We start from the raw sequence: 20,877 nt of genomic DNA, 5'->3' as shown, positions 1-20,877 counted from the left end.
AGACATAATCCCCAATATAGAAATAAATGAAAAATAAAAACAGAAAAGAAGGAGAGTGTTAGAATGGAGGGAGTGCAACTCTATCACCCTGAATGACTTACGGATCACGAAAAACAAACTGAAGAGAAGGAGCCACGTTGAAAAGCAAGTTTGTTTGCAGTCTTTCCCTTCCAGTGGCGACTATACCGATGAGATGGTCTCCTGGGCTGTAAAAGCTCTGTGGTCGTTTTCCATCCTGGTGCTCCAAACTCTGCGGGCATTTCATTCCCAGCTTCCCAGAGACTAGATGGGACAAAAGCAGCATCATTCATGGGGCGAATCAATCAATCCCCTTCCTGTTTCTAAAGAAGAATGAGAAGAATTCAAAGGAGTCTCACAAGGTGAAATATGATCCAGTTGCTTTCCTGATTCAAACACAGAAAAACACTCAGCTTCATCTGGAAAGGAGAGAGATGTACATTCAAGAGCACAGACCTTGCCTGTCCCAAAACTCCCTATTTCTCTGCCCAAAGTCTCCCCTGGAGGATTTGGCCAAAGAGCAGAGCTGAAACTTTTATCATAATTCTCCCTCTCAGGAGGGATCCCTCGATAATTCAACCAGTTCTTGGACACAAAGGTTGTTGGGAAATTCTCTGGAGGGAAATGAAAGGGAAATAATCCCTATGTGATTCATAATAACAGGGGCAGATATCGAATTAAAGCCATCATCTAGAATTGAGAGATTTGGGGTCTCCATGCTTGAAACTGACCTCAGAGGGAATACACAGCACCTGTGGCTGAAGAAACAAATACATCTGAGATTTGTTGGCATAGTAATAAAAGACAAAACTCCAGGGACCAGTTAATGGCAGAACATAACACAGAACTGAAATAGTTGGCAGCTGAGTTGGAACCAAAATGTTCTTTATTTTGAAAGCTAATGCTCAAGGGCACCACACAAAAGGGCTGATGCGATAGCATGGCCTGTCTCCAAGAACAAAATCAACTTTATTGAAAAACTAGTTACCAGAATTTTGCAGAGTTAAAAAAAATGAGAGAGAGGGAGGGGGGAGAGAGAGAGGTTAGAAAAAACGAAATCAGGGCTGCCTCTCACCCCATGGAATTAACACAGGAAGGAAGGAAGGAGAGGGGGAGGGGGGGAGAAAAGTTAAAAGAAATGAGTGAAAATATGTCAAAATCAAGGCATGAAGTAAGCTTGCCTTAGGAGATAAAGGCCTCTTTGCTGATGTTATGATATTACTTTTATAGTTTCAACTTGGGTTGTTGAGAAGAGTTGGTTCCTACTGTGCTACTAATTGTTTAAAATTAATAAATGAAAGTCAACAGTTAGGGTGTTTGGAAAATAACATCATAGCCATAGATGGCTATTTGATGGTGAGTCAATAGAGTGAATTAACATCTTTCCTTATTTAGAGTACTTTTCTCCAGAACTGAAAGTTCACTCACTCTTGTTCAATGAAGCGCTTTTAGAGCAGGGGACTCACTGAATTTGCTGCTTAAATTTTAAAAACCATCCAGCTTCCTTAGCCCAATATATTAAAGTCTGTATTTCCAAGCTCCTATATCAAACTATAGTTAAGATAGTTCATGCTTAGTACAATTCCAGTCCCAGCATCTGAAGAGTATCTTAGAGATGGATAAAAGAACTTTAGCTTCTGTCCTCAGAACTAATTTAGGAAGTTGTTCATTTTTCTCTCTCACTAAAATTAGGGAATATTATCATTGATCTAAAATGAAATTAGTGGAAAATGAGAGAACCCCAAAATCTGGTTTGTCAGAACCAACAAAATTTCAATTACAGACCACTTTCCTTGAACATCTGACAAATCTTATTAGGAGCTGTGGTTTCCCTGTCTCTTGCGTACTCGGAGAACAAGTTCAAGAGAAGGCTGCACAAAGAATCTGGGATATCCCAGCAGAGAAAGATACACCCAACCTCTCAATGAGGTTGGCACATTGAAGTGGGTGAGCTGCTACAAACAGACCTCCCAAATTGCCAAGTATTGAGACACAGAAATACCTTAATATCTCAGGGTCGTATTTATTTGAGCAACATTTGAAAAGCTAGTCATAATGGTTAATTAAAGAAATATAATCAACTGCTTATAATGAAAAGGATTTCATTTGTGGAGTTAAGAAGATGTCATGCATCTTAATACATCTGTTATTGGAATGTCTACTGTCTAAGAAAGAGAAAGATCTTGGACTGCATTGTTAGACAAATGACTCATTGCTTAAATCAAAACAACTGATTTTCTGGGTGGTCAGAATTCCAAAATTACATATAATGCAGCCCCTTATTGGAGCAAAACTCTTCCATTGAGTACTGGATATTTGGGTATGACTGTGGCAAATTTTAAGGGTAATGCATAAATATGTTTTCCAGTCTTTATTCATATTCTTTCTCACTTATTTTTTTTATTACTTTCCATATTTATATATGGACTTATTATGCTCTGTGTTGTACATTATTCATCTTGACATGGCTTAATGGCTAATTGACAATAAATTCTTCTAATAGGTTCCTGAGAACCAGGTTGGATTTATTAAAACCTAACGTTGTGGATTTGATCTAACCCCCAATATAACACGGCATTCTTTATTGCTTTTTGAGATCAGTGATAGAATTGCTTCAGAGACCTTGAGAGATAAAAATCAGTTCCCCTTTTTCCACCAGATGTTCCCCAAAGAAGGATTCCAGTACCCAGTAATTGTCCAGCTGCTCCTCCATTTCAGATGGACCGTGATTGGCCTCTTTGCTTCAGACACCGAGAAGGGAGAGAATTTCATGAGGATTTTCACCCCTATGCTGGTCAGGAATGGAATCACAATGATTCTCCACAGATGGAACTACAGCTCCCCTCTCTAAGTGGAGACAAGTCAATGTCTTTGTTCACTTCCTGGAAAATGTTCCTCTTGCAAACCAAGTTCTTCCTTTCCATTCAGCACTTGCACACTTGCCAGGACCCACTGAAGGGAAAGTTTGGATCTTGCCAATCTTGGGTGAAGCGACAATGAGAAGGCACAGGCTTTTCAAATATGTCCACAGTATTTGGAACTTTGCTTTTCAGGAAAAAAAAGTCCTAAGGATGATCCCTTTGAACACAGTTTCTTTTTGGGACCTCAATATCAAATAAGTATTTTCACTGTTCTGTTTCAAAGTCCATCTTCTCGGTCAAAGACAGGGGAAGATGCACCCAGAAAGCCCCACTGGAGACCCAGTGGAAATGGAACAGGATCCAGCCACCTCATTTTCTGTTGTAAAAAAATTTTTTTAGATCTTGTGTAATTCTCCAGGCTTGAAAAAGGGTTGGTGGGAGATTTAAACTTCAGACTTGCGAGATTGTCTTGATGTGGCCTTCCAATAAAGTTGAGTGGTTATGTTTCCTACCTGGTGTACCTGGGAGAAGATTAGCCTGGCAACTTTCTTCTTGAGAAATCCACGTTTTCTGGAAATCCCCCTGTTTTTCCCAAGGAGTTTACAAATAATCTCTTTGTTTGTTTCTTTGCTCAATTTATTTGTGGTCTGTTCTAAAATATTCTCTTTCATAGAGAAATTTGGTCAATGATATTTCATCAATACAAATGTAGTTTTTCAATATATGATTGACAAATTTTGCTGAACCTTTGTCAGTTTTGAAGACAGTGATAACACTTATTTCCCAACCCACAAAATTTGCAACTTAGACAACTCTAGAAGAAAGATTCACATGTGAAAAGTCCACGAGTGGTAAGAAACCAAGCTTCCTGCTTTCAACCTTCATGGGTGTTTCTATTCCAGTTCCATCCGTTTCTGGAGACAAGTGAATTTTGCAATCTTTCCAAGAAGAAACTGTACTTGGATCAAAATGGAGAAGTAGCTGCAGATTTGAATATCATAAGCTGGGTTACTTTCCATAAGAAGGATGCCATTAAAGAGCAGCTGGAGAGTTTTCAAAGAGAGAGATTTATTATTAACCAAGATGCTCTTTTACGGTTCAAGTGGCTCAACAAGTGAAATATCGGAATCCTTTCTTTATTTTTGAAAGCTATTGAACCCATTTCAAGTTGGCTAAATCTGATCCTTAACGGGAAGACCTTCAAAGAGAATTGAATATGGGGAACAGAACACACAGAGTCTTCTTAGACTGCTTGGAAGGCTTCCATACTATGGACCAAGGTATCCTTTACATGCTGTAGCTTGAAACATTTTTAATGCTGATTTAGCCATGCCCCACTTGGGAGGCTGCTGACAGGATTTCAATCAATCAGAATAGAGCTGGGAGGGACCTTCGAGATCTTCTAGTCCAACCCACTGCTCAAGCAGGAGATCGCATACCATTTCAGACAACTGACCTCTGTTGATGAAGCACCCACAACCTCAGGGGTCAAGCTGTTCCACTGATTAATTGTTCTCACAGTTAGGAAGTTTCTCCTTAATCCCAGGTTGCTTCCTGGTTGATCTGGAGGCTAAATCACTAAACGGCTAAGGAAACTAGGTATGTTTACCCTCTAGGAAAAGAAGAGTGAGGAGAGAGGCATCTTCCAACATAGAAGAGGGCATCTGTTTATTCTCCATAATGCCTGAGCCTGAGGGCAGGACAAGGAGCTCATCAGAGGAAGACTCAACCTGCAGTCCATTTTACAAATCAACAAAGAACATTCCTTTTAAAGTTGACAGCCTTAATTTTTAAGGAACTTTTCCTTCGTATTTAAGTGGGAGATGCTTTTGCTTCACCTTTCCCCACTTTTCCAGATCCTTCTGGTCAGACGTTTTTTCTCTTCATCAGCTTTATTCTATTTTAACAGATTTAAAATAATAACAACTTAATAAATCTGTAACGATAAATTGATTCTAAAATTTACTATGAGTACACCATCATAATAAATGAATAGTAAATAAATAAATATTAATACAGCCACGAGGAAGAAGCCACTGCTTCTTTCTTAATACTTAAATCTTTCCTCAATTCCATCCTGCCAGATATGCCAGAAGCCCAAGGGAGGAACTAAATGAACAATCTGCCATTGTTATATATCCCACGTCTGCTTAAAATGAATCAGAGATTTCATATTCACCTAAGTGAAGTTCAGAAAATATTTGGCTAATGTTTCTGAATGCCAGTCAAGGAATAATGGATGGGAACTGACCAAGGAGAGATTCAACCTAGAAATAAGGAGGAGCTTTCTGACAGTGAGAACAATCAACTAATGGAACAGAAGTTGTGGGAGCTTCATCCCTGGAAGCTTTCAAGAACAGACTGAACTGTCATCGGTCAGAAATGCTGTAGGGTTTCCTGCTTGAGTGGGAGCATTGGACTAAAAGACCTACAAGGTCCATTCCAACTCTGTTAATCTGTTATCTGTTATCCTTGTCCAAATGTGTGGAAAGTTGTCATCCTGGATTTGTCAAGAGGGCTCGAGAAGGAGAGCCAGTTTGCTGCTGTGACTGCGTTCCTTGTCCGGAGGGGACCTTCTCCACTCAGGAAGGTGGGTCACACTGAGGAAAACGGGAACTCTTGGGGAACTGGGTTTATCCACAGCATTTTGATGAAAGTACAAATGTTAAAAGATACATTGAAGATTTTCTTGCTTATTGTCAAAATGTGAAGTGTCAGAGCGTTTGCAGTGTGACTACTATTAGGAGACAACCCAGGAGCAAAACACAACACACAGCGACTTTGGCATTTACCAGTGGTTTATACACAAGACATATTCAGATTTATACACCTGGTATGCAAATACCTGACAAGCAATCAATCTTCTTAACTCTACAGGGAGAACTTAGCAATGGACACTGGACACAAGGAGAGAGAATGCGCCCTCTGCTGGCAGCGTTATGTAAACACCTCTTAAAATGGCAAAGACTTTTGGGGACCCCCTCATAGTCTTCAACCGGCTACATTAATGCTGATTCCTTTTCAATGCATCAGCCTTACAGTTGCATCAGCTTTTATAGCTGGTCAGCTCTTAAATCACGATACCTTAAGACACAGTTTCTTATCTAAAGGGATGAGTAGAAAAAGGACCATGAAGTGGGGGCTGAGAAGTGATGGGAGGAATGTCAGAATTCTTTGAAACTTGAGGGATTGTTTCAGGTGCATCTCCTGGAAGGATTGTTGTGATGGGTTCTACAGGGGCCTCCCCTTCAGAATCACTGAGAAGGAGTCACTGGTCCTCAGTGAGGTGGTGTGGATAATCCTGAGTGCCCCTCATTACACGTATAGTAGCAGTGCTCCTAGTAGCCAATCTAGATTACTTTCAAGACTTGGCCAGCCAGCTGGATTTCAAAAAGAAGGCATCTTCCTGGTCCAATATTGATTATGTATTTATGTACTTACTTTATTTATATCCTGTCTTTATTATGTTTACAAATTACTCCTGGTGGCAAAGATATCCAACACACCTTCCTCCTCCCCCTATTTTCCCCACAATGACCCTGCAAGAGGGGTTGGGCTGAGAGAAAGTGACCGGTTCAAAGGGACCCAGCTGGCTTTCATGGCTCAGGGAGGACTGGAACTCCCTTTCTAGCCTGATGCCTTAACCACTAGACCAAACTGTCTGTGTCAAGAAGTGCCCTCCGTCAGGGCTCAGGAGGTTTACCTGGAAAGGTTAACTGATTCATTATTTACCTCTAATAATGCTTTTATGAAGGTTCAGCACATCACACAGGAAATCTGTCAAGTCTTAAGATTTACCTTAATACCGTAGACTTTACCTATATAGATATTTAAAAATGATAATTTCTTTTTTTCTGTGGAATTGTTAAGAAATGCATCTTGGGAAATATTCTTGTTTTCTGCTGTTGTCCCAAAAAGCTATTTCCTGAAATGTAAAGAATGTTAAAGAAATATTGTTTTTTGGTTTTCTCAGATGCAGGAAAATGCACCAAGTGTCAGGGTGATAAATATCCAAATGAGTCCAGAGTCCAATGTATCCCCAAAATTACAACCTTCCTATCTTTTGAAGAACATCTGGGCATCATCCTGGTCTCTTTTGCACTATTCTTGTTCCTAACCAGAGGCTTTGTTTTAACAACCTTCATTAAACACAGAAAAACTCCCCTTGTCAAAGCCAACAACCGGGACCTCTCCTACATCCTCCTGGTCTCCCTCCTGCTTTGCTTCTTGTCTCCTTCTCTCTTCATTGGTCAACCAAGGAAAGCCACCTGCCTTCTCCGACAAACGGTTTTCAGCATCATCTTCTCAGTTGCCGTTTCTTCTCTCTTGGCCAAAACCATCACTGTGGTGCTGGCTTTCCTGGCCACAAAACCAGGAAACTGAGTGAAGAGATGGTTGGGGAAGAGCTTGGCCAACTCCATCATCCTGTCTTCTTCTGCAGTCCAAATTATCATCTGCTCCATTTGGCTGGGAATTTCTCCCCCCTTCCCTGACTCTGACCTCCACTCCCAGCCTGGAGAGATCATCCTGCAGTGCAACGAAGGGGCCGTTGTCATGTTCTACGTCACCCTCAGCTACATGGGCTTCCTGGCTGCCATCTGCTTCACGGTGGCTTTCCTGGCCAGGAATCTGCCTGGGGCCTTCAACGAAGCCAAACTGATCACCTTCAGCATGCTGGTCTTCTGCAGCGTCTGGGTGACTTTTGTGCCCACCTACCTGAGCACCAAAGGGAAATACATGGTGGCTGTTCAGGTCTTCTCCATCCTGGCCTCCAGTTCTCGCCTGCTGGGCTGCATCTTCATCCCCAAATGCTACATTATCCTTCTGAGGCCAGAGCTCAACACAAAGGAGCAGCTTACAGCCAGAACAGATGTAAAACCATGAGAAATAACACCGTTATGATATTGGAAGAATTATTAAAGTTTATTTTATTTGAAAGGAGATGTTAATTCTTTGTATAGTATTCAGGAGTCAAAGAAAATCATATGTATATGTTTCAAAATGGGAAATTGTTGAATGGAATTTTGGTAGCTCCCTTTCAGCTCAATACATTTTTGCTAAAGATAACTATGTAAAAGCCATTCAGAGGAATTTGCTGTTCAGCAACAGTTACTGAACAGGATACCTTATAGAAAAATAATTTGGGCCCTTGTTCCTATTGACTGCAACTAAAAGTGTGTATGTAAGAGAGAGACTGAGTAGGAAAAGAGGTGAGGAGGAAGCTGTGGGAACCAAGAACCAGCCTGGTTGAATGATTCTCTCCCTGAGAAAACCAGAATGATGTGAAATGCCATGTTTGATTGGCTCTCAGCTGAGGAGGGAAATCTTCATCCCTCTTATATAATTCTTTCTTTATTTCCTGATAAAACCTCCTTTACAGAAAGTGTTCAACAGAACAGCTGCCTGGAATTTCAATTTGGGATTGTTTTTATTTTGATATGTACTTCATGCCAAAATTTTAAAAAGTAAAAGAAGTGAAGTATGTAAAGAAATTTCCGCTGCGTTTTTTAATTTTATTTCCTCAACTAGAGAAATAAAATACCAATTTTCAGGCCCTTTAATTTTCCACTCTACAATTTGTACCTAAAGCATTTTCTCTGCTCCTCTTCCAAGCTTGTCTTATCTGTGAAGGGCTGGAGAAGATGCCCAGAGAAAGGGGACTTTGAGACTCTCCCCAGGAGGAGGTTGGAGGGATCCTGTCTAAAGGCAGCCACATCATTGACCAGGTCACAAACCTTCAATGCTGCATAATATCCATCCAGGCCCAATAAGGGGGAGAATAAGGGAGGGGGGACTTCTAGGTTTCTAGGAAGAGGCACCCATGGAAGCTCTTCTGCTCTCCAACCACAGAGATTGCTGATCAGTTGGTAATCCATGTTTAGGTATCAGAATGGCTCCTAATTGCAAACAGGATCCCTTTGCAAATTCTATTTTAAGGAGATAAGTAAAGCTCTGATGGATCAGACCAAGATCACTCCAAGATTCACAGAAATAATTTTGGTTCTTCCACAAGCAGAAGGCGGCAGAGACTTATGGCTTTGCCCCACATGGAACAGTTTCACTTTTGTCCATCACCCCACACAATATTGGACACTCAGCCATCTCACACTCTAGGAATCCCCAATTCTGGGTATTCTACATTAATCCGAGAACTTTTCTCCAAGTTTCACACCCCCATTCAATAAGAATGAAGGCGGGACTGGAACTCAAGAGTCCTGGGGATTGGCCCAAAATCCCCCAGGAACTTTTCATGCCTAAGGGAGGATTAGATCTCAGAGCCTCCTGAATTTTGTCCCAAGCTCACCCAGCTGGCATTCATGCCTAAAGCAGAACTATGTTTATAAACTAAACTTTCAAATCTTGGCCTTTTTTATTCAATCTTCCTTTGGATTATGGATTTCCTGTCTGGCCGCTCTCAGAGATCAGATTAGGTAATCACATCTCTTCAGCCCTTATTCTGAATACTGGTACAGCACAGGGTTGCGTGTTGAGTCCCTTAATCTATTCTCTTTATGTGCATGGCTGCATTCCCACTCACACCAGTAATACTATTCTTAAATTTGCAGATGATACAACAATTGTGTTCCCCACTCTCCAGGGGGGGGGGGGGGAATGCGTCTGCCTATCGAGGTGAGGTGGAACAGTTGCTTTCATGGTGTGTAAACGACTTGATCCGTAACACAAATAACACCAAGGAGCTGATAGTGGACTACAGAAGGAATTGATCAGACTTCCAGCCCTTGCTTATCAATGGAGACCAAGTGGAGCAAGTGGCCAGTGTTACGTTTCTGGGTCTTGTCATAAAAGAGGACCTGACCTGGGACGATCACATTGCAGCCCTGCTCAAAAGGGCCCAGCAGAGACTAAACTCCCGGAGACTTCTCAGGAAACAACAGCTGAATGGAAAATTGCTGGTGACCTTCTACTGCTGCTGCACTGTGGAGAGTATTTTAAGTGACTGCACCTGTGTTTGGTTTGTGTGTGTGAATGAGAGAGAGAGGGGGGAGGGAGGGAGGGAGGAAGGAAGGGAGAGAGAGAGAGAGAGGGAGGGAGGGAGGGAGGGAGGGAGGGAAAAGAGTTCAGGAAGAAGCTGTGGGAACCAAGATCTATCATGGTTGCCTGATCCTCTCCCTGAAAATGCCAGAATGATGGGAAATGCCATGTTTGACTGGCTGTCAGCTGGGAAATTGAATATATAATTCTTTCTTGATTTCCTGATAAAACCTCCTTTGCAGAAAGGGTTCGGCAGAACAGCTGTCTGGGATTTCAGTTTGGGATTGTTTTTATTTTGGTATGAACTTCACACCAAAATAATAAAAACAAAGTAAAAAAAATTTCCACTGTGTTTTTTTTTCTTTGATCAACCAGAGAATTAAAATAGCGGTTTTCACACCCTTTAATTTCCCACTCTACAATTTCTACCTAAAGCATTTTCTCTGGTCCTCTTCCAAGATTGTGAGGCCACAGTCTGTGTCTGAGAGTCCGTTGTGGCTGGGAAGGCTTGAAGAGGGTTTGTGGTCCCTTCCATCCCAATTCGCAGCCACTCTGGCTCTGCTGAGAGCTCAGCTGACCGATGGCCGGAGGTGTCCAGGAACTGAGGGGGAATTGGGCTTTGTGGAGGGAGTGGAAGAACGGAGACTGACTCAGAGACTCTGTGCAAACTCCCTTTTTCCTATTGTCTGAAGGGAGGAATTCAGCTGATCCTGGGCAGGGAGGGAAGTGGATGATGGGGCTTAGGCAGACTCTGCTTGGGGAAGGAACCTTTCCCAAAGAAACAGAGAAACCGGCTGTGTCCCAAGGCTGGGAGGGAGTCTGAGGTCCTCACTGGGGCCTCCACAGGAAGTGAAAAAAGGGAGCAAGTGAAGATGGAAGGGATGATTTAAAAAAAACCTCTTCCTCCCTGGTGAGAAGAGAAATTCCTGGATCTGCACAAGGCCAGGACAGATTCCATGCAAACAGAAGCAGGTTTTTATTTTCCTTAGATTTTCCCCCCGCTGTTTTATTATTTTTCCAACTAACTAAAGGAGGTGAAGATGTCCAACTCGTCTTCCTCTTCCTCCCCTTTTCCCCCACAACAATCACCCTGTGAGGTTGGCTTGTCTGAAAGAGGGTCTGTCCCGAGGTCAGCAAACAGGCTTTCAGGGTTAAAGCAGGACTGGAACTCAGGAGCTAGGTAGATGAAGTTGAGGAAAGTCCTAGGATGTTAATTATTTCTGGTGAAATGTGTAATGTAATTCATAGGAAGCTACATTATTACAGGTTAATAATGAATCATATAATCTTTTTATACAAATATTTAGAGTCCTGCCACATGGCAATTAATATACTGGACTTAGAGGATACCTACAGTATCTTCTAACATCTGGAAGCTATATGGAATTCAGGAGAAATTTCCTAACAGTGACCACAATTAACCAGTGGAACAGCTGGCCTCCAGAAGTTGTGGATGCTTCAACATTGGATGTTTTTAAGAAGAGACTTGACAGTCACTTGTCTGAAATGGTATCAGGTCTCCTGCTTGAGCAGAGAGTAGCAGTAGAAGACCTATATCTGTCTATTCCTATTCCTATTCCTATTCCTATTCCTATTCCTATTCCTATTCCTATTCCTATTCCTATTCCTATTCCTATTCCTATTCTTTCTATTTCTTTATTCTATTCTATTCTTTATTCTGATATTCTATTCTATTCCTATTCTTTCTTTTTCTATTCTTTCTATTTCTTATTTTATTCTATTCTTTATTCTGATATTCTATTCTATTCTTTATTCTGATATTCTATTCTATTCTTTATTCTGATATTCTATTCTTTATTCTGATATTCTATTTTATTCTTTATTCTGATATTCTATTTTATTCTTTATTCTGATATTCTATTCCTATTCCTATTCTTTCTTTTCCTATTCTTTCTATTTCTTATTTTATTGTATTCTTTCTCCTCTTCTATTCTATTCCTATTCTTTCTTTTTCTATTCTTTCTATATCTTATTCTATTCTATTCTTTATTCTGATATTCTATTTCTATTTTATTCCTCCACCAGGTATGCCGCTCGGTGCGACGCCGGCTGCCTCTACCACCTGAAGGTGAAGTTGCTGTCCGCTAACGAAGACGCAGTGGCTGAATTTGAGAGCGAAACCATCGCGGTGCCCCAGAACAACGAGGGCGAGTGGGCTGAGGTTTGTCCCCGGGAGAAAACACCCCCCCCCAAAAAAAAGCAAAGGGGGAGGAGAGAAGGGCCGGCCAGGCCTTGTTTTCCAGCTCCTGTTCTCAAATTGGGCTGGGACCCTGCTCCCCCCCATCCCCTGGGCCAGGGGTGGGTTCCGCCTGGCTTTACTGCCGGTACGCTCGTGCCTGCGCTGGATGCACAGTTCAATTAAAATGGTTCTGTGCATGCGCAGAAAGCACATCAATTTTAACAGCATCTGTACAAGTATAGTCTGAAATATAACACTACAAGCAGTGTATATTGTCTGTACTGTTTGTTGCAAGCAGGCAAATTGCTGGGAGGCAGAAGCAGATATTTTTCCCTTGTTTTCCTCCCCAAAAGCTAGGTGCGTCTTACACTTCGGAGTGTCTTATACTCTGAAAAATATGGCATTGTACTGTGTTTCCCCCAAAAGAAGACAGGGTCTTGTTTTCTTTTAACCCCTGAACTGCTTGGCCTTATTTTCGGGGAGGTCTTATTATTTTTGAGGTACAGAAGGTGTATAATGTATTGTTGTCAGTTGAAGTTTTCATTCTGGTCCTCTGTTGGAGCGGGAAAATGCTCTCTCCTGATTGGTTGTTCGGGTGATCAGTTTCCTTTAAAAGGGGCTGTGACAACCAGGGAGTTGATACCTCGCAGGCAGTATTGAATAAAGGGCTGTTAGAATTCACTCTGGCCTCGCCTCCAATCTTTGCCCAGAACATACAGGAGTCCTTTGAGTTCTTCTAATTCTTCTTTAGAAACAGGAAGGGGGTTGATTGGTTCACCCCATGAATTGTGGACCTCCTGCTCCTGGTTCTGGTGCTGCTGGTGTCCCTAGTCTCTGGGAAGCTGAGAATGAAGTACCCACTGAGCAGTGACATGCGGTGAGGTTTATGGCTGCTGAGGCACCGACACAGTGGTGGGTTTCAAATTTTTTTACACTTGTGGACGTCAACTCCCAGAATTGCACAGCCAGCAATGCTCAGTTCCGATTTAAAACGACTGCATTTCTTTTTCTCCTTTGCAAAAAAATTCCTTCATTCTTTTTCTTCTTCCTCCCCTCCTTCCTCCCTCTCTCCCTCCCTCCCCCCTCTCTCAAACAGACACATGCACACAGAGAAGTTGGATTGGACTATCTCTCCTACCCCCTTCCCTCTCTCACTCACTCTCTCTCAAACAAACACAAACACAGAAGTTGGATTGGATATATTTTCCAATGGCTTGAAACCAGCTCCTCTGCCATACCCCTCCCCCCATTCCCCTGCTGCCTTCCGATCCGAGCCTTTGATTGCAGGCGGAGCCACGTTGCCTTTTGAAACTTGTAATCAGTGAAGCTGGGCTTATATAGTTTTATCCAGCTGTGTGTGTGTCTCTGTGTGTGTGTGTGTTTGAAAAGGCAATGTGGCTCTGCCTGCAATCAAACTACACTTGGGGAGGGATCTACACTTGAGGATGAAGTTTGAATTTCTCCCCCTCCCTCTGACCCACACGTACCTTTTCCAGCTGTTTCAGAGAGGATTTCAATTCTGCTCTTGCCTGTCATCATGAAAAGAAAAAAAATGTAAAAGGAAAAAGGCTGATGGAGTCACCGTGGATGACTCTGTTTAACTGTTTAAAAAGGCCTCTAAAAAGTGCCCTCTACAGGAGGAGGCAGGAGAACGATGTGCCTCACCAACATCAGGAATTTTTAGGCTTTTAACAATTGCTTAACTCTGCTCGAGTGGTCATCAAACGCCTAAAGTCAGACTAGATGAGACACATCGTTCTCCTACCTCCTCCTGTAGAGGGCACTTTTTTAGAGGCTTTTTTAAACAGTTAAGCAGAGTCATCCACAGTGACTCTGGCAGCAACTAGCTCAGCCTGACCTCAGCTCTTGCCTTTTTCTTTTACATTTTTTTCTTTTCATGATGACAGTGGTGAGGCTCTGCCTCCCCTGCCTCCCCTGACTGCATGTCCCTGCTGCTGAGTGTGGAGCACCAGGATAGAAACAATCCATGGAGCTTTTCCAGGCCAGGAGACTGTCTCATTGGGACAATCCTTAGCTTCACCAGAAGATTGCATACAACAAGGACTTCCAACTAGGCTCCTCCTGGTCAATTTCCTTCCTAAGTCATTCCCTGTGCTGGAGTTTCCTTTCCTCTGTTTGCATTCCTCTTAACACTTTCCTTCTTTTCTCTTTACTCCACTTACTCCTACATGAAAGGACCTGTCTCTAATTTCCTGCATGGTCTGGATTCTCAAAGCTTCTCTCTTTTTCTCTTATTTTGTGGAAGTTGCTGAAATCCCAAGATGGGACGGAATAAAAACTGTAACAACTCCAGATTATTTTCCTTCTTTCCATCCAAACTTGACTTCATCACTTGAATGCTAACTTTTGTTTAAAGTAGTGATTGAAACAGTTGCCAAGGCCAGTTCCATATATTTATAATTGCTGATAGATATTACAATTCTTGATGATTGTAGAAACAACTGATTTTTTTTTAGAATTGGTAAATGTTTCTCACAGTAAAAGAATCCTCATACTTTTATGATAGGTCTGTTTTAATGATTAAATTATTTTGAATCCCTTTTAGTACCCAGGTGAAAAATAGTACATTTGCAAATAATGGTGTGTTTGTGACTCTTAATAGCTCATGTTTTTACATTTGTTCTGGCTGTAAGCTGTTCCTTTGTGTTCAGGTCTGGCCTCAGAAGGATAATGTAGCACTTGGGGATGAAGATGCAGCCCAGCAGACCAGCACTGGAGGCCAGGATGGAGAAGACCTGAACAGCCACCATGTATTTCCCTTTGGTGCTCAGGTAGGTGGGCACAAAAGTCACCCAGACGCTGCAGAAGACCAGCATGCTGAAGGTGATCAGCTTGGCTTCATTGAAGGCCCCAGGCAGATTCCTGGCCAGGAAAGCCACTGTGAAGCAGATGGCAGCCAGGAAGCCCATGTAGCTGAGGGTGGTGTAGAACATGACAACGGCCCCTTCATTGCATTGAAGGATGATCTCTCCAGGCTGGGAGTGGAGGTCAGAGTCAGGGAAAGGGGGAGAAACTCCCAGCCAGAAGGAGCAGATGATAATTTGGACTGCAGAAGAAGACAGGATGATGGAGTTGGCCAAGCTCTTCCCCAACCATCTCTTCACCCGATTTCCTGGTTTTGTGGCCAGGAAAGCCAGCACCACCGTGATGGTTTTGGCCAAGAGAGAAGAAACAGCAACTGAGAAGATGATGCTGAAAACTATTTGTCGGAGAAGACAGGTGGCTTTCCTTGGTTGACCAATGAAGAGAGAAGGAGACAAGAAGCAAAGCAGGAGGGAGACCAGGAGGATGTAGGAGAGGTCCCGGTTGTTGGCTTTGACAAGGGGAGTTTCTCCATATTTAATGAAGATAATTAAAACAAGGACTGTAGTTAGGAACAAGAGCAAGGCAAAAGAGACCAGGATGATGCCCAGATGTTCTTCATAAGATAGGAAGGTTATAACTTTAGGGATACATTGGACTCTGGCCTCATTTGGATATTTGTCATCTGGACACTTGGTGCATTTTTCTGCATCTGAAAAACCCAAAATCAATTTTCTTTAATATTTCGTTCCTTTTTTTTTCTTTTTTTTTCTTTTTCTTTTTTTTCCACTTTATTTGTATGCCGCCCTTTTCCCTGGGGGGACTCAGGGCGGCTCACAGTTCAAAAGGGGGGGGGGGGAAGGACAAACAATTTACAACATGGAGACACTACATCATTTAAGAACACAACAGTCATACAATTTGAGTGGGGTTAGAATCGTTAACCCCAGGCCAGCCGGGACAGCCAGATTTTAAGGGCGGCGCGGAAGGACTGGAGGGTGGTGAGGGTCCGAATCTCCACGGGGAGTTCGTTCCAGAGGGTCGGAGCAGCCACCGAGAAGGCTCTCCTCCGGGTAGTTGCCAGTCTACACTGGCTGGCTGATGGAATTCGGAGGAGGCCTAATCTATGCGACCTTATCGGTCTAGTGGAGGTAATTGGCAGTAGGCGGTCTCTCAAGTACCCAGATCCAATACCATGGAGGGCTTTGTAGGTGACAAGTAGCACCTTGAATCGCACCCGGAGATCAACAGGCAGCCAGTGCAGCTCGCAGAGGATAGGTGTTACGTGGGTGAATCGAGGAGCACCCACGATTGCTCGCGCGGCTGCATTCTGGACCAGCTGAAGTTGCCGACTACTCTTCAAGGGCAGCCCCATGTAGAGCACGTTGCAGTAGTCCAATCTAGAGGTCACAAGGGCACGAGTGACTGTTGTGAGGGCCTCCCGGTTCAGGTAGGGACGCAACTGGTGCACCAGGCGAACCTGGGCAAATGCCCCCCTGGTCACAGCTGACAAATGATGTTCGAAAGTCAGCTGTGGATCCAGGAGGACTCCCAAGTTGCGAACCCTATCTGAGGGGCATACAATTTGACCCCCCAGCCTGAGAGATGGAACACTTGGCCAATTTGTGGGAGGGAAGCACAGCAGCCACTCGGTCTTTTCTGGATTGAGCACAAGCTTGTTAACCCCCATCCAGTCTCTAACAGCCTCAAGACCCTGGCTCATCACATCCATCGCTTCGTTGAGTTGGCACGGGGCGGACAGATACAACTGTGTATCGTCCGCATACTGGTGGTATTTTATCCCGTGCCGTCGGATGATCTCCCCCAGCGGTTTCATGTAGATATTGAAAAGAAGGGGGGACAGGACCGAACCCTGCGGCACCCCATACGTTAGGGGCCATGGGGTCGATCTCTGCCCTCTGACTGACACCGACCTGTCTGAGAGGTAAGAGGAGAACCACCGTAGGACAGTGCCTCCCACCCCCACCTCCCGCAGTCGTCGCAGAAGGATACCATGGTCGATGGTATCGAAAGCCGCCGAGAGGTCAAGGAGCACCAGGATGGAGGCATGGCCTCCATCCCTGGCTCTCCAGAGATCATCGGTCAACGCGACCAAAGCGGTTTCTGTGCTGTAGCCAGGTCTGAAGCCTGACTGGAATGGATCGAGATAACTGGCTTCCTCCAAGGACCGCTGGAGCTGAAAGGCCACCACCTTCTCAACAACCTTCCCCACAAAGGGGAGGTTGGAGACTGGATGATAGTTGTTTAAAACGGCTGGATCCAAGGATGGTTTCTTCAGGAGGGGTCTCACCACCGCCGCCTTTAAAGCAGGGGGAAAGACCCCCTCCCGTAGGGAGGCGGTAACAACCGCCTGGATCCAGCCTCGTGTCACCTCTCTGCTGTTTACAACCAGCCAGGAGGGGCACGGGTCCAGCACACATGTGGAGGCACCTACAGCTCTCATCGCCTTGTCCACGTCCTCAGGGGTAACAGCTTGAAAATCAATCCAGCGATGGCTTACCAGATTATCCCTTAGTGCCTCGGCTGGTTCTGCAGAATTGGAGTCCAGGTCCGCCCGGAACCGAGCAACCTTGTCCGCGAGGAATTGGACGTAATCCTCAGCCCTGCCCTGCAGCGGATCGCCCGTATCCCTCCTGTTTAGGAGGGAATGGGTTATCCTAAACAGGGCGGCTGGGCGCGACTCAGCGGATGCAACCAGAGAGGCAATATGTGTTCTCTTAGACGTCGTGATTGCTCGAATGTACTCTCTGGTGCAGGTTGTTAAAAGTGCTCGGCTCGATTCGGATTTACTGGACCTCCATAAGTGCTCTAGGCGTCTCCTTCGGCGCTTCATCTCCCAGAGTTCCTCAGTAAACCAAGGAGCCCTCCGGGATCCACTGCCTCGGAGCGGCCGTAGAGGCGCAATCCGGTTAAGAGACTCCGTCGCTGCCAAGTTCCAGGCAGCAACCAGGGTCTCCACTGGACTGCGGGCGAGAGTATCAGGAATGACCCCAAGCTCCGTCTGGAACCCCAAAGGGTCCATAAGTCGCCTGGGGCGGAACCACCTGGTCGGCTCCTCCTCCCTACAGTGGGGGTTTGGTCTCCGAAAGTCAAGCCTCAATAGGTAGTGGTCTGACCATGACAGGGGCAAGATCTCGCTACCCCTCAGACCAAGATCACAATTCCACTGCTCCGAGAGAAATACGAGGTCAAGAGTGTGACCCGCTGAGTGGGTTGGTCCCTGGATTACTTGGGTCAAGCCCATGGTTGTCATGGAAGCCATGAACTCCTGCGCTCCATCAGAGTGTTCACCGAGCGTAGGCAAATTGAAATCCCCCAGAACCATAAGTCTGGGGAACTCAACTGCCAGCTCGGCTATCGACTCGAGGAGCGAGGGGAGGGCTGTTGCAACGCAGTTGGGAGGCAGGTACGTTAGCAGCAAACCCACTTGACCCTTGAGGTCCAACTTCACCAGCAGGGACTCACACCCGACAAGCTCCGGAGCAGGGATCCTATGAGGTGCTAGAGACTCTCGAATAACAATGGCCACACCCCCACCCCTTTCTGAGCTCTCGGCTAATGGAGCACCTGAAAACCCTCTGGGCACATCTCTACAAGGGGGACTCCTCCCTCCGGGCCCAGCCAGGTTTCAGTAATACATGCCAGGTCTGCCCTCTCGTCTAAAATTAAGTCCCGAACGAGAGGAGCTTTATGAACTACAGACCTGGCATTTAGCGACAACAGCCTGAGGCCAGGGTCCTGATTACTCACACCATCTGGCCTTGGAGTGGGACTCGTAGGGCCGGAAGGAGGGATCTCTGTGACGTAGCGAGGGAGGTGACACGGGGCTGGATCCAGGCGGTTGTTACCGCCTCCCTTCAGGAGGGGGTCTTTCCCCCCGGACTTAAAGCGGCGGTGGTGAGACCCCTATGCCTCCATCCTGGTTCTCCTTGACCTCTCAGCGGCTTTCGATACCATCGACCATGGTATCCTTCTGCGACGACTGCGAGAGGTGGGGGTGGGAGGCACTGTTTTGCAGTGGTTCTCCTCTTACCTCTCGGACAGGTCGCAGTCGGTGTTAGTTGGAGGGCAGAGATCGACCCCTAGGCCCCTAACATATGGGGTGCCGCAGGGTTTGGTCTTGTCCCCCCTAATTTTCAACATCTACATGAAACCGCTGGGCGAGATCATTCGGCGGCACGGGATAAAATACCACCAGTATGCGGACGATACTCAGTTGTATCTGTCCGCCCCGTGCCAACTCAATGAAGCGGTGGACGTGATGAACCAGGGACTTGAAGCTGTTAGGGACTGGATGAGGGCTAACAAACTCGTGCTCAACCCAGATAAGACCGAGTGGCTGTTGTGTTTCCCTCCCACTAATTCGGCAAGTATTCCATCTCTCAGGCTGGGGGGTCAAACACTACGCCTCTCAGACAGGGTCCGCAACTTGGGAGTCCTCCTATTTGTATTTATTTGTATTTGTATTTGTATTTATTGTACATTTATAGGCCGCCCTTTTCCCTGAGGGGACTCAGGGCGGCTTACAATAAAAGGGAAAAGGGAGTGTAGGACAAATACAAAAAGAAATGTGAACGAGAATAAATTAAACAGTAAAACACAACATTCACTCGACATTCGGGAGGGGCGAAAGTAAAAACTTATCCCCAGGCCTGACGGGCTAGCCAGATCTTGAGGGCTGTGCGGAAGGCCTGGACGGTGGTGAGGGTACGGTTCTCCACGGGGAGATTATTCCATAGCGTCGGAGCCGCAACAGAGAAGGCGCTCCTCCGAGTAGTCGCCAGTCGGCACTGACTGGCAGATGGAATACAGAGGAGGCCAACTCTATGCAATCTGATGGGACGCAGGGAGGTAATTGGCAGAAGGCGGTCTCTCAAATAGCCAGATCCACTACCATGGAGCGCTTTATAGGTGGTGAGTAGGACCTTGAAGTGCACCCGGAGATCGACAGGTAGCCAGTGCAGCTCACGGAGGATCGGTGTTATGTGGGCAAACCGTGGTGCGCCCACGATCACTCGCGCGGCCGCATTCTGGACTAGCTGAAGTCTCCGGGTGCTCTTCAAGGGCAGCCCCATGTAGAGCACATTGCAGTATTCCAGCCTGGAGATCACAAGGGCTCGAGTGACTGTTGTGAGGGCCTCCCGATTCAGGTAGGGCCGCAACTGGTGCACCAGGCGAACCTGGGCAAATGCCCCCCTGGTCACAGCTGAAAGATGGTGGTCAAAACTCAGCTGTGGGTCCAGGAGGACTCCCAAGTTGCGGGCCCTTTCTGAGGGGTATAAGTTTTGTCCCCCCAGCCTGAGTGATGGTACGTTGGTCAAATTTTTGGGAGGAAAACACAACAGCCACTCGGTCTTGTCTGGGTTGAGTATCAGCTTGTTTGCTCTCATCCAGTCTTTAACGGCCTCAAGACCCCGGTTCATCACGTCCACCGCTTCATTGAGTTGGCACGGGGCGGACAGATACAACTGTGTATCGTCCGCATATTGGTGGTATTTTATCCCGTGCCTCCGAATGATCTCACCCAGCGGTTTCATGTATATGTTAAATTGTAGGGGGGATAAGACCGAACCCTGCGGCACCCCATAAGTTAGGGGCCTCAGGGACGATCTTTGCCCCCCCACCAACACCGACTGCGACCTGTCCGAGAGGTAGGAGGAGAACCACTGCAAAACAGTGCCGCCCACCCCTATCTCCTGCAGTCGTCGCAAAAGGATACCATGGTCGATGGTATTGAAAGCCGCTGAGAGGTCAAGGAGAACTAGGATGGAAGCACGGCCTCCATCCCTAGCTCTCCAGAGATCATCGGTCAATGCGACCAAAGCGGTTTCTGTGCTGTAACCGGGCCTGAAGCCAGACTGGAAGGGGTCAAGATAGTTAGCTTCCTCCAAGGTACGCTGAAGCTGGAGGGCCACTACCTTCTCAACAACCTTCCCCACAAAGGGGAGGTTGGAGACTGGA

Source organism: Thamnophis sirtalis, unplaced genomic scaffold (assembly GCF_051295495.1).
Source record: "Thamnophis sirtalis isolate CommonGarterSnake01/CBP01778 unplaced genomic scaffold, rThaSir2_p1.2 scaffold_15, whole genome shotgun sequence".
NCBI lineage: Eukaryota > Metazoa > Chordata > Lepidosauria > Squamata > Natricidae > Thamnophis > Thamnophis sirtalis.
The sequence above is the reverse complement of the archived record's forward strand: the minus strand, read 5'-3'. Positions refer to the sequence as shown.